At 34.3% G+C, this 14,212-nt stretch overlaps 1 protein-coding gene and 1 pseudogene across 2 annotated transcripts in view; one reads left to right on the top strand and one right to left on the bottom strand.

Moving 5' to 3' along the window:
• Positions 1–14,212, bottom strand: part of GALNTL6 (polypeptide N-acetylgalactosaminyltransferase like 6) — an 886,098-nt gene that overhangs the window by 286,399 nt on the left and 585,487 nt on the right. The gene's annotated exons all lie outside the window — the stretch shown is intronic.
• Positions 2,054–2,172, top strand: LOC120613623 (uncharacterized; annotated as a pseudogene).

Genomic DNA, 14,212 nt, shown 5'->3' on the forward strand with positions numbered 1-14,212 from the left:
CCTAACCTCTCAATATCTCATTTTCTTTATCTTTAAAATAGGCATAATTATAGTATCTACTGCATAGAATTGTTATGAGGATTAAATGGTTACTAACTATAAAGTATTTACAATAGCAAAACACTCAATAAATGTTGCTGGTATTGTTAACTATAATTCTAAGTTACCTTTGCTTCACTGTCATAGGCCAAAGAAGGAAAAAAACATTGTGATTTTTATTCCCTACTTTTCTTCAGAAACAAAATGATTGAAGGGTTTGCTTGTTTTCCTAAAGTAAATGACAGCACTGTTTGCCATAGTTGGCTGATCAGCAGAGTAAGACAGTGGTGACAGCTCACATTTGCAGGAAGTTCAGCATGCAGTTCAGAATATTTTATTGCCAGATTGCTCATGGAATTTTTAAAGTTCAAGATAAATGACACTAGAGACTCTGCAATAGAAATTTATCATGTAATTCAATATTAGTAGAAAAATTTTATATCGATGAAATTCGACCTAAAAAAATACTCTAGTAACACAGTATCTAAGGGAAAAACTAACTAGAGCAGCAGGAGCATCATGGAAAGAATTAGTGAAATGAAGTTCAGGTTGATTTCAGCACAAGACATAGAACTCTAGGTTTTTCTTTGGAGAGGGTTGCTTTCTATAAGAAGATAATGGTTCATTTGAAAACAAGTGCTTAAATCTGAAAATTATACATAATTATATCTATAGTATACCACCACAGAGCTACTACGTAAACCAGAATAAAGCTGAGATTAAGCAATCTGAGGCTTCCCTTTGAAAAATATGTACTTACTTTTGAATTATATTGTTTTGATCTTTATAATTTATACTGAGTAAAGTCCACTCATCTGAAGGTTAATTTTCCTTGGTTAATTTGAAAATATTTTCAGTAGAAATAGTTTAATGATGAATAGAAGCATAAAAGAATACCAAATCAGTGTATTAATGTGTATGTGTGTGTGTGTGTGCTTTGTTGTGTTAGAAGTGTGTATGTGCATGTGTTTACTTAACATAATAAACTTATGCCAGGACAATTATGCATATTAAAAACATTTGCTAAGTGTCTACTTTGTGGTTGAAAACAAGGTGCCAAGTGCTGTGGATACAATGACGAATGATGCACAATCTGATCCTCAAAAAGCATGCAGGTTAGTGAGGAAACAATTAGTGAGTAATTACACATTTTACAACTACTCTTGACAATCATAGAATTTCTATATCATTTTCTAAATGTTTTATTCAGGACCATAGAAGTGAAGTAGAACATGATGGAAAAGGGGAAGAGAAAAGCAACTTCTTTATGTAAAGGGGAAGAGCAAGGTAATTGGTTTAATTTTTCTCTTATAGGAGACAGAAATGTAGAATGTTGAAGTAAGACCATAAAATGGGAGGAAAAAGGGAGCGAGACCATAAAAGAGAGGGAGGAAAAAGAGATAGAGAAAGATAACAGCACAGTACATGTCTTAGCAAACAAAGGGCAGGATAGTTGAATAAAGTAGTGAGAGGTGGTCAGCAACATAAAATTTAAAACAAGTGGGGGATGTGGGAGATGACATGAGAAAAAGTCATTTGACCTGATAGGAAAGAAGTGGATTCCTATTGTTGATGAGCTGGTAATTTCTGAAGAATTTTAAAACCAGATAAAAGCTGTCAGGGACTAAGATGAGACTGAATAGGCATAGGACTTGGCAGAATGGGTACAGACCAAATATTTGAAAATTTCAATAATTAAAAAACAAAGAATTCGTGGAAGTTCAAAGGAATGGGAGCTGAATCAAGAAAAAGCAATTATGATTAGGGGACAGGAAACCTTTTAATATGTGAAGGAAAAAGAGATGATATCTGTTGAATGGAATTAACAGAACTATTGACCATAACTGTAAAGTGAAATTCTGAAGTAAAAGAAAAAAAAAAAAGGCGTGTTAAAATTGAGTTATTAGAAAAAGGAGAAAACGATGACCCAGAAATTGAAAGGAAAGATGTGAAGACACGTTGAAAGCCATTGAAATCCAATAACGTCTCTTTCCTCATTTAAATCCATGCTCTGGTCTACGGCCATGCCACTCTGAACAAGCCCGATTCCTTCTGATCTCGGAAACTAAGCAAGGTTTGGTCTGGTTAGTACTTGGATGGAAGACCACCTAGGAAGACCAGGTGCTGTAAGTGTAAAAAAATAAAAAATAAGGGATTGTAAACCGACAAGGCCCTTGCAATCTGTGAGGTCAACCAAGGGTTGCCTCGTCTAAAAAATATATATATAAGTAAAAATAAATAATAATAAATAAATAATAAGTTGTTGCTCTGGATATACAGCCCAAGGCTCTTAACCAAATCTAAACAATTTCTTGCCTCATCTGGTGCATGCCTTTGTCCACGGACTGTTCCTGCAGTACTACCCCTCCTGTTTCTTATGCTATAAATACAATGGCTCTCTTTAAGCTACTTGGAATGATCATGCTTTTCTCACCTCAGGGCACTCACATATACTCTCATCTTTCCTAGAAATATTTTTGTTCCTTTGCCTCCACCTAATGTAACATTTTCTCTAAGTCTCGACAGAAATATCTTATTTTAAGAGCCATCTTTCTTAATTCAGTGACCCGGGTTAGGTTCTTCTATTTTACTGTTAAGCATCCCATTCTTTTTTGACAAAGAGTTTTGGAATTATAATTGACCTCCATAACACTGAAAAAATTTGGGGGTTGAGACTGACTATTGTAAAATGCATATGACTGGTTACAGATAGACTTTGGTGACAAAATGAAAAATAATCCTCATTCTGAGCTCAATGGCTTTCCTTAAACATAACCTAGATGACTTTTCCAATAGTCCTGTGAAATATATAAAAATGTACTAAATTCTGCATTTCATGGATTCTAAGGTTTATAATATATTCACATCTCTATTTTACAGTTGCTCTGGGTCTGGACTGAAGGTGAATTCTTCCGGAGAGGATTTGTACCTATTTCTGCCACTCCCATCTGAGACTCTATGTCTCTGAGGTCTCTGGGGCCATAATGGTGGTGTGAGTACTCTTTGTGGTTCAAATTATCAGGGGAAATTTGTTTCCTCCCTCTGTCCAGTGACAAAATTGAGACATCAAATTTAATTATGTACAGTTCTGAGTGGTAGTTTTATTTCTCATTAATTTTACACTCTGATTTCCAACTTTATCTGGGAAGATTTCCTAATAGATTCCCCAAAGTTATTATTTTTTTGTATGTGAAATTGTAATGTGTCACAAGCAATGGCAATTTATAATTGATAGGTGTTAGATGTGACGAATTTAAGGTGTGACGAATTAAGAATTATTCTTTTTTCTTTTTGTTCATAAAGGCTACTTGTAGAAAATTAGCTAATCTATAAGTCAGCAAGAAGAATTCTCCTTTACTTATTTACCAGAGAAAATTATTTTTTGAGTGCCGACTATATGCTAGCACTGTTCTAGACACTGTGGATTGATAAATGAATAAAGACACAAATGCCTGTTCTCAAGAAGTTTAATTATAGTTCCTATGCAAAATTCTGAAACTTGAAGTTGTTTGACTTGCAATAAAATTGCATTTGCACCACTAATTACCAATGTGAACCAATTAATTCCTATTTCAATATAACTTCTCTTTTATAGAACTCATTGCAAGTATAAATAAGTAAAAATTTGGTAATTTCTCTAATGTTTGTCCTCACTATGAACTCTATGGGTTTAGGTAACATCTTCCTTGTTTGGTCTTGTATTTCTTGCACCTAAAACAGGGCTGATACTGGTAGGCAGGCAATAAACATGAATTAACAAGTGAAGTATACTTGCTAGAACATTTGCCTAAAAATCAACTAAGTTCTATAGCAGGTAAATGTCTTCATCGAGTTTTATACTCAAAGGAGTTACATAGCAGACTTAAAACTCTTATTTTTCCCTCTTCTTCATGAAAAAGTACTTAACTGATAATTCACATCAAGAATTATGCCATGCTTTCTTCTAGGCTATAGTCTTCAAAGAACCTTTTCAATTTAATATATTCCATGTTTTAGATGCTATCAGAACTAACTTGCTTAACGTAGCCCATTTTATTTTATTTTACATTTTGATTATCATTTCTCATTCTTTTGCTTCATTTTCTTCTTCGGCAATACTGTTATTCAAAGCCAATTCTTTCCATTCTGTTCTAAATGTCTATTATCACCTGTGACTTTAGCAGACATCTCTTTCCATTCCCTCCACGTTCTAGGAATGTAGTTAGATTTACTTTCTACAGCACCCCAGTAGAGTTGAGCCAGCTTTTGAGGGCTTACAATGATTGAATTTTTATTTGTTCTATTGAGGTTTTAGTTCTTTGAACTTTCTGTTTATCCTCACCTATTCTTGTTTGATAGATGTAATGACATTCTTGATCTCATTAAAGATAAGTATAAATTCTCTATTATTTTCTACTTCATTAAAAATATATTTTTTTGAGGAATAAGATCTTTTAGGCCTTTAGATATCTTTTTTCTTCTTTTAAGCTGTTGGTTTTTTGTTTTTTAGTAGTAGAAACTGTGGCTTCTTGTATTTGTTTATATATTTAGTTGACATTTATTCTCAGAGAAACTTCAGGGAACTGCTGAATAAAGTAACCTACATGGTCTTTTTGAAAGCAGAGCGCCTTCCTGGGCCCCTGCAGGCTGAGGGGAGAAGCTATTCCTAACTGGGTTCTTCCTGGTCTGAACACCGGCTGGTTATGCAAATAGATTCAAGGGTGGAGACCAGGAAGACAGAGCCTTTTTCTATTGAGTGAAAGTTGCAGGCAAGTTTGAGATATAATCATGGGAATTTTAAGATTTCTATGATAAGCTTTCTTCTTTCTATTGAATTCCTCTACATAGAAGACATTTAATGAAACACAAATGCTCTAGAAATATTATGACCTCTCTGGTATGTCTTAGGCCAAGTAACATAAGATATGCCCAAATGTTTTGTACAAAATAAAATCTGTGCCTAGTAAAGCACTTTAACTAAATTCCTTTAATTTATAAAATAAAAAATATATACTATACTTAAATATAAGGTCATCCTGATAATAAGACAATCAAGTTTTGTCAAATGTTTCATTTTGTTAATTTGACAACGTAAATTTTTAGCAATAAATGTAAAATAATCACAATCTACTCGGTATTTAATTTACTTATTACATATATGTATAAAAACATATTATATAAAGTGATATTTTAGAAGAATTGCTTTGTTTCTGATTATCCAGAAAACAATTTCATAGAAACTCTTCATGTACACATTCGACTTCAGTTATTTTCTCTAAGAGCCATTTGTGAGTTTTTTTTAACACAGAAGAACACATTTTCACTGGATAATTAACCAGCCATTTTTTTTATTGACAGTTTTCTTTGTAAAATTTATTCTGTGAAAGTATTTGTTTCTTCAACATAATCAGTTAGTGTAACACTTTGAATGTCGCCTTTAAAGGTTTTAGTTACAATAGCATTTAACACTTGGAGCTGAGAGATTGTACACCCAGGGATAATGACTATAATCCATGTGATTTGTTTGCTTTCCCCCCTTTTTCTTAAACAAATTTCTTTAGGTGACATCTGAGCATCCCAAACTGCCATTGACTGAAATTGTTTCAGGTTAATATGCTTCTCCCGTTTGCTCAAAATAAACTAAATGGAGAATGTGACTTGTAAATAAAAACTTTGTGGGGATTTGAATACACGTTAACTCCTATAAAGTTTTTTTGGGGGGGACATTTCACCTTATATTAAAGTACAGGGTAAAAATAAATTTAGTTGGTATGCCTCAAAAATGGGTGCCAAATTACTCTAAAAAAAAACCTGTTAGCCATTAAATTAGAACTTGAAGCTACAATTTTAATCACCTTCAGCCATCTGAACTAAGTGCGGTTGTCAAATGTAAACCTGATTTTTCTGATGTGCGATGAAGAGTAAGGCTGAGCCCCAATAGCAGGCACAAGGTTAATGACTTTGGTGAAGTATTGGACAGAGGACTTAGAAGAGAATGATCTAATCCAGTGTTAATTATTTGCCAGAGCACATCTTAAAGTAGGCAAGAGAAAAGGTGCAGAATGCGAATATCCACAAAAGATAGCAAGGATGTTAACTGGAGAAGGAGAGGGATTTTTGGTGCTGTGTACACATTGATATTCTCAGTGCCTACAGTTATGCCCCCATGATGAGGACTTGGAGTGTACCTTGCTATTCAAGCTTCGTCTAAATCCTGATTCTTTTGGAGTTAAAATTGCTTTGAATCCTAGTTCTAAAGTTCTAATCTAATCCTAGTTTTAAAACTGTTTTGAATTCTTGTTTGAATTCTAATCCTAGTATTATGAGTCCTGTGACCTTGGGCAAGCTAAATTTTAGTTTTCTCATGTATAAAATGGAAATTCGAATAATTCATATTCTTAAAGGATTTTGTGAAAAGTAAATTATATGGCATACACAAATGAAATATAACTTTTAGTACCATGAGAATAAAAGGTTCCTGCGTTCCTAGGAAAAATAATCACTAGAAACAGTTTTAAACCCATCTTCAATGATAAATGACAACTTGCTTTAGTAACTAAACTTCTGAAACTCAGCCAATCATTGGTAGCATTATGCTTCCAAATATCAATTAGCAGCAACTAATAACCTAAGTTAATTCAGCTCATAAAAATCAGTGAATCAGCCAGTCTAGCTCTAGTAACCCACCTACACAGCTGACTCAGGTCCACCAATCCCTACACACGCACATTTCCAAAAATCCGCCCACCTCGGAGCCACATACTTCCCAAAGTCAATAAGATGAGCTCTCTACTTTGCTTATAGAGATGATCTTACATAGTTCTCCCTTGCATGGTAAGCAATAAACTCAGCCTTTATTTTTTGTTGCAGATATCGAATAGTGGGTATTTCCTTGACAAGCGTCTGACATATGGAAAACAATAAATTTAATAATACTGTTGCTGCTGCTTCCACAGTTATTACTATTAATAAAGGCATTAATGTAACATAGTGCATTGAGTTTGCTCTGCCCTTCTCAGTAATTGGGAAATAATATTTATTTTAAAAAAAAAAAGGCTTAGGAAGAAGCAGTTTGGGATTTTTTGTCAGTCCATTGGAACTTTTGTTATGTAACCTAGAACTGTGGTGGGAGAAGGGGTGCTCAGCATTATTAGTTTTCAGGAAAAGGATTCAAAGTTATATAGGTAGGAGAAGTAGGAAGCTCTAGGTAGACCAAATAGGGGTTTTGAGAAATTAATGTGTAAAATATGAGAATTGATTGACAATTAACGAATTAGGAAAGTGAGCCTCCTCTGGCATAGAAGACCCCACCATGTTTACTCTGGGGTGGAGAAAGCTTTATATACACCCACTCCCCTTGCTCTGCTGAAATCTACCCCAACTCCTCAGCAATGAAGTGAAGAGGAATATTAGATATTCAAGTGACCTTTGCTTTGCATTTTGATTCCAAATGACATAATAAATGGAGACTCGTGAGTCCCTTTGTAATTGAAACTGAGATTTATCTCTGATCGGCTTCCTTTGTATTGCCTTTTAGGGTGCATATTGAAAAGCCATATATAATTTCTGATTTTGCTTTACCCTGTGAAGCCCCTTACCAGACCCTATTCTTCTAAAGCCCCATTGGAACTTTAGATCTGGGTGAAAGGAGGTGGGGGGTGGATAACATAATTGACAAGAATTAACTGACTCTGAAGGCCCAGCATCTTCCCTGAGGATACCTTGTGTTGTGATTAAACAAGGAGTAAGCCCTCTGACTTTGCTCTACCAGGGAGACCTCTTCAGGTTTAGATCTCTGACTTCAACTTTACATGTAATTGTGCTATTTTGTGCTATTCAGAGATTACTCAAAATTCTGATATGCATTGTCATCCTTACTGCCAAAGGGACAAATTAACTAAATTAATTTAAATGCTTACAAAGAATCATTTTTCCTTGTAATTTTCTAATGTCAAAATCTGTATTAACTTGAAAAATTCTTTTTCTAGAAAACTAAAATGGCAATTTGAATTTTTAAATATTAAAAGCATGCTTTTAAACAACATGATTGACTGAAGCTATCAACACAGTATTTCACAGCTTTACTTGAAGAGCAATTTTAAGAATTTCTTTTTATTCTAAAAAATAGTTGTTCTGGTACCTGAAAGTCTCTGTAAAAAATGTGTAAAACAAAACTATTGTATTATGAGCATGTTAATGTATGTTTAGTAAAATCAACTTTAATATAAAATAAATATTTTATTATATAAAGTTATGTATAGAGAAGAATAGGTAGCACTTATCATAATTAAAAACAAGGGCTGGATATAAGGACAATATATAAAAACCTATTGTATTTCTACACAGTACCAATAAACAAATAGAAAATAAAAACAAACACCATTCATTATATTGTTAAAATATAATTAAATACGTAGGAACAAATCTATGAAAGTTGTGAAGCTCTCTACACTCATAACTATAAAACACTGCTGAGAAAAAAAAAAGACAAATATATGCATAGACTGGAGAAGCACACTATGTTCAGAGATTGAAGAACTCAATATTGTTAAAATGCCAGTTATCCCTCAAACTATCTGTAGATTTAACACAATGCCAATCAAAATCCTAGTCTTTTTCTATTTTGTGGAAAATAAAAAGGTGATTCTAAAATTTATATGGTAATATAAAATACCTACAGTGGCCATGGCAATCTTGAAGAATGAGAATACTACACTACAAAACATACAGACTTTTTCTGAAGCTATTGTAATCAAGATAGTGTCATTAGAGCAAAGAAATATCATTCCAATGGAACAGATTACAGTCTAAAACTACTTCACACATACATAGTCACCCAATTTTCAAAAAGAGGTGCTAATACAACACAGTGGAGAAAAAATAACTTCTCGATAAATGACCCTGGGTCGATTAGATATTTTTATAGAAAAAAATGAACCTTGATTTCTACTTTTATCTTACACAAACATTATTTATGGATCATAGTCCTGAGTGTTAAAGGCAGAACAATGAAGCTTCTAGATGAAAACATAAGACAATATCTTCATGATATTTGGTTAACATTTTTTTTTCTTAAAAAGAGACAGTAAAAAGCATTAAGCATAAAATAAAATATTCATAAATTGGCCTTTATGAATATTAATACCTCCTATTTATCAAAAGACACTATTAAGAGAATGAAAAGAAAAGCCAGAGACTGGGAGAAGATATTTGTAATACACACATCAAAGAGAGGACAGGACTTGTACCTAGAATTTATAAGAACTCTTACAAATCAATGATAAGCTCAATTAAAAATGGTCAAAAGACTTGAACAGACACATTACACCATGATATCCAAATATGCAGTAAGCATATGAAAAGTTGTTCGATATCATTAGTCATCATGAAATGTGAATAAGAATGTGATACTAGCATACACCCCCTGCAATGGTTACTGTAATGCCGGTGAGCTTGTGGAGTAACTGGAACACTCACACATTGATGGTGGGAGTATAATTGACAAAGATTCTTTGAATAACTGGCTAAACATATTCCTACCATATGACCTAGCAATTTTTAGAAATGATTACAACAAGAGACATATCCAAAAATATCCACTGCAACTTCACTCAACAGTATCCATCAACATATCCATCTGCAACTTCACTCAACAGTATCCATCAACATATCCATCAAATATCCATCAACAGTAGACTGGACAAGTATATTGTAGTATATTTATATATTGCAATATTTAAAAGCAATAAAAAGAATATGCTGCTGCATGTAATACACAGATGACTCTCACAGACACAAAACACTGTGATTCTCTTTATTTGAAGTTAAAGAACAAGAAAAACTAATTTACAGTAAGAAATGTTGTGACCTCTTGGATGTAATTACCTAGAAAGGGGCAAGAGAAAACTTTCTGGGGGGCTGGATATGTGCTACCTCTTGATCTAGATGGTGGTTACCATTGATGTATGTGTGTGTGTCTGTAAATTCATCAAGCTCAATAAATATGTGTGCTTTACTGTATACATGCTATAACTCAATTTCAAAACCACACAAATACATAGAAGTCTAATCAATATATCATTACGCATACTCCAGAAAAATTAAAATGAAGAATACAGAAAACACTAAGGTTGAAGAAGGTGAGGAACAATTAGAAGTATCTTATATTGAGGGTAAGAGTATAAATTAGAACAACTCCTTTAGGAAAATATTTGGTAATATTTACTAACACTGAACATAAGCATACCTATGATCAGCAATAACAACTTTAAGATATACATTCAAGAGAAATTTTCACTTACTGACATATACAAGAATGTTTAGAGCAACACTATCTGTTACAGTTATAAACTAGAAACAACCAAAATGTCCATCAAGTATGAGAATAAACTGGTATGTCCATATAGTGGATTATTACAGATCAAAGAGAATTAAAGAACTATATATATAATGATGTGAATAAATATTACAAAAATGTTGAACAAAAAATGCCAGACACTAAAGAGTATACACTGTATATGATTACATTTATAAAAAACTCACAGACAAAACTAATCTATGGGATTAGAAGTCAGAATAATGGTTATTGTCAGGTGTGGGGGAGGCAGTAGCAAGACAGGATATTAGGGAGATGTCTGGTATGCTCATAATATTCTCATTCTGGATCTGAGTAATAGTTACATGGATATATTCATTTTGTGAAAATTCACCAAGCAGTAAGTATACAATTTGTGCATTTTTCTGCATATATGTATCTTTAAAAAAATATCTTCTTAAAAAAAGGGAAAGTCTTCTAAATTGTCATATTCTATTTAAATTCTGTTCTGATTTTAACTTGATTAATGCAACAGATGTGCCCCTATAATTAATTAAATCATAGTTGCAATCAAAGTCATTTGCTCATTGATTTATGTGATCATTTTCAAGGTATTTTATCTTCATTTGCCATTGACCTTCAATTGACAGAGACCTACAACATCTCAGTGTGGGTGACTTCTTCTCTATTTCTGCATCATAAGACTCCTGATGAATATTAGTAAGGCATCATCGGTATTTTGTTTTTTAAATAGAATCTTTCAAAAAATCTTTAAAATAACCAAAGTTATCTACTGGGTAAAGTTGGATTACTATATATCAATTTTTTTCTAAGCAAGATCTATAAAATCACAAAATGAAATTTGCTAGTTGGAATAGACAATAGAAGTTATGTATTAAGAAATAAATGATCTGATCCTCAAGAAAATAAATCACATGCATGAGGCTTGTTATTCATTTATCCATTTGCTCATATATTCCAATGTTTATTGAGCACCTATACAGTCCCAGACATTGCCTTAGGCATTTTGGATATATCAGTGAAGATGAATGAAGATCTCCGCACTTGGGAACTTACATTTCAATTTGGAAGACAACCAATAAAGAATAAATGTCATTAATAAGTAAATTAATGTGATATGCTAAGTGGTAATTAATGTCACAATGGGATCCAGGTCCTGGCTGAAGGTGACAGGGCGGGGTCAGCAGAGCTCAGGAGCACTATTACATAGGATTGTCAGTAAAGGTCTCATTAACTTGATGGGATTTAAGGTAGGTCTTGAAGAAAGAGAGGGAACCAGCCATGCAGATATCTGAGAGAAAAGCCTTCCAGACAGAGAGCAGCCAACACAAAGGCACTAAAGATAGGTTATTTGGTGCTGTCTAAAAGGTCTGTGATATTTGGGACTGTCAAATATATCCGTAGAGACATTTCGTCCACAGCGAAAAGACCCTCGGATAGATTATCGAGGTGAGAAGAATTCTTATTGGCAACACAGCCACAACACAATTATTAGACTAATGAAACATGAGATTATTTTTTATGTAGTAATTCTGTAAGTCAACAATATAAATAAAGGTTATGGAGTATTTGAACCCAGGGACATCTTCACATCTTCTAAGTGTGAACATTTTTAACAGGACCAAATATCAAGGACCATTTGAATGGAACAAATGTGCTCATGGAGATTTTTGATTGGACCAAATTTCAAGGACCTTTTGTTGCAAACCAAATATTTCTGTGGATCTTTTGGATGGGACCAAATTTCAAGAAACTTCACACATGCACCTACTAAAGGTCAGTACTCTTCAAAAGTGGTAAGTTAAAAAAAAATCGAAGAATGAGGAGCTGTCCTAAATTAGAAGAAACATGACAACTAAATGAATTATGGGATTCTGGATTAAATCCCAGTCAAAAAATTATTAATATTAGTGAGATATTTCAGTGAAATTTGAATAAGATTTGTAGGTTAGTCAATAGTATTATGTCGATCTGAATTTTCTGATTTTGACTGGTCGTACTCTGGTTGTGTGAGATGTTAACATTTGAGGAAGCTAGGTGAAGGCTACATGGGAATTGTTTTACTATTTTTACAACTTTTCGTAAGTCTGAAATTATTTCAAAATAAATACCCAAAAGGGTCCTTGGTTGAGGTATCAGAGGAAGTGCGCTGGAAAGACAGGGGCTGGTAGTCAAAGAGTAGAATGCGAGCAGCAGCGAGTTGCTCAAGAAGCTTATCCAGCTTGAATTCCAGGGCTCCTCACTTCTAGTAGCTTATATCTTTTTCCCGGGAGGGTCTAGAAATATATTCATAGGTACATACGCTATTGCAATATTTGCAAAGTAAACTATTTTGGCCACCATTAATTAGGACCACTGTCTGCCAATCTAATTTCCTGTCTGCCACACTTGCCCTTTCATTGGATGGCAGTGGAGTAGCCACAGGCATTTCTAAGATCTGATCAAGTGAAGCTGAGTAAAGGATACACTGAGTTTGGGTTTAGTGATTTTACACAGGCGTTTGTGTGGCTTTCAATCACTTCTGTGTATAGCTAAGTTATTGCTAAAAGGGTTGTGGGAGACTAAAAGAGCCACGACAAGGAAAACCAGGGAAAATCATGTTATGCTAGAGCAAGAAAGTAAAGGGAATAGTTAGAGATTAATTTGAGGATATACAGTTTTCGCTGATGATGGACTCTGAGTGACACAACGGAAGGTTTCAGGAATTGGGGGGTGATATAAAGGACAAAGTAAAGTATGATTAGGTCCTATAGGACATTAAGAGTGTGGAAAATTGGGTGATTTGCGAGTCCTTGTGGTGACTGACTGTGAAACAATAAGAAATGTGTGTGTATGTATGTATGTGTGTGTGTATATATATTATATATTATAATATATTAGATTATAACATATTATACATAATATATTATATTATATATATGTAATATATATAATTTCTGGCTGACACAGGCCTCCTGATGCCCTTGTAGCTTCCTAAGTGACAGGAGCATTAAGAGCATCTTTCATTCTAATATTTAGTCTTTGGCTCCATCCCTGACAAAGAACTTTTAAATCTCTTGGAATTACATGGGTAATAGGAATGTCTTTTGTTCGAATCAGGTGACTCTTGGTGGGCTCCTGGGTGGGAGCTAGTGACTAGAAAGCAAAAGCCATGGTTAGAAGCTTGAAAATTTCAGCCCCATCCTCTATTCTCCAGAGAGAGGAGAGGGGCTGCAAATGGAGTTAATACTATCCCTCCATGAGGAAGCTTCCATAAAATCCTAAGATATGGGGTTTGGAGAGCTTCCAGGTTGGTGAACACATCAACGTGTTGGGAGGCTGATGCACCCCATGCCATGGAGATAGAAGTTACTACTTTTGTAAGACTCCCACACCTCGCTCTATGTATCTCTTCAACTGGCTGTTCATTTGTATCCTTTAGCATGTCCTTCAATAAACTGGCAAATGTAAGTAAATGTTTCCCTAAGTTCTGTGAGTTGTTCTAACAGATAATCACATACAGGAGGAAGGAGGTCATGGGGACCTCCAACTCATATACAAGTCAGGCATAAGTTGTGGGTAACCTGAGGACCTACTACTTGCAATTGGTATCTGAAATGGAGGACAGTCTTGTGGGACTGAGCCGTTAACATGTGAGGTCTGATGCTATCTACAGGTAGACAGTGCCAGAAATGAGTTAAATTGTAGGACACCCCGGAGGTATTGGAGAAATGCTTGGCATGTGGGTCTCCCAATCCCCCCGCACCACCCCTCACCCCCGGCCAACCTCCCTGCCCCCCACACATATGGTATCGGAAGTGCTGTATGTATAGTATGAGAGTCAAGGAGAAACACAGGAAAAAGAACTGAGCTTTCTCC

This window comes from Pteropus medius, unplaced genomic scaffold (assembly GCF_902729225.1).
Source record: "Pteropus medius unplaced genomic scaffold, Ma_sr-lr_union100, whole genome shotgun sequence".
Lineage (NCBI taxonomy): Eukaryota > Metazoa > Chordata > Mammalia > Chiroptera > Pteropodidae > Pteropus > Pteropus medius.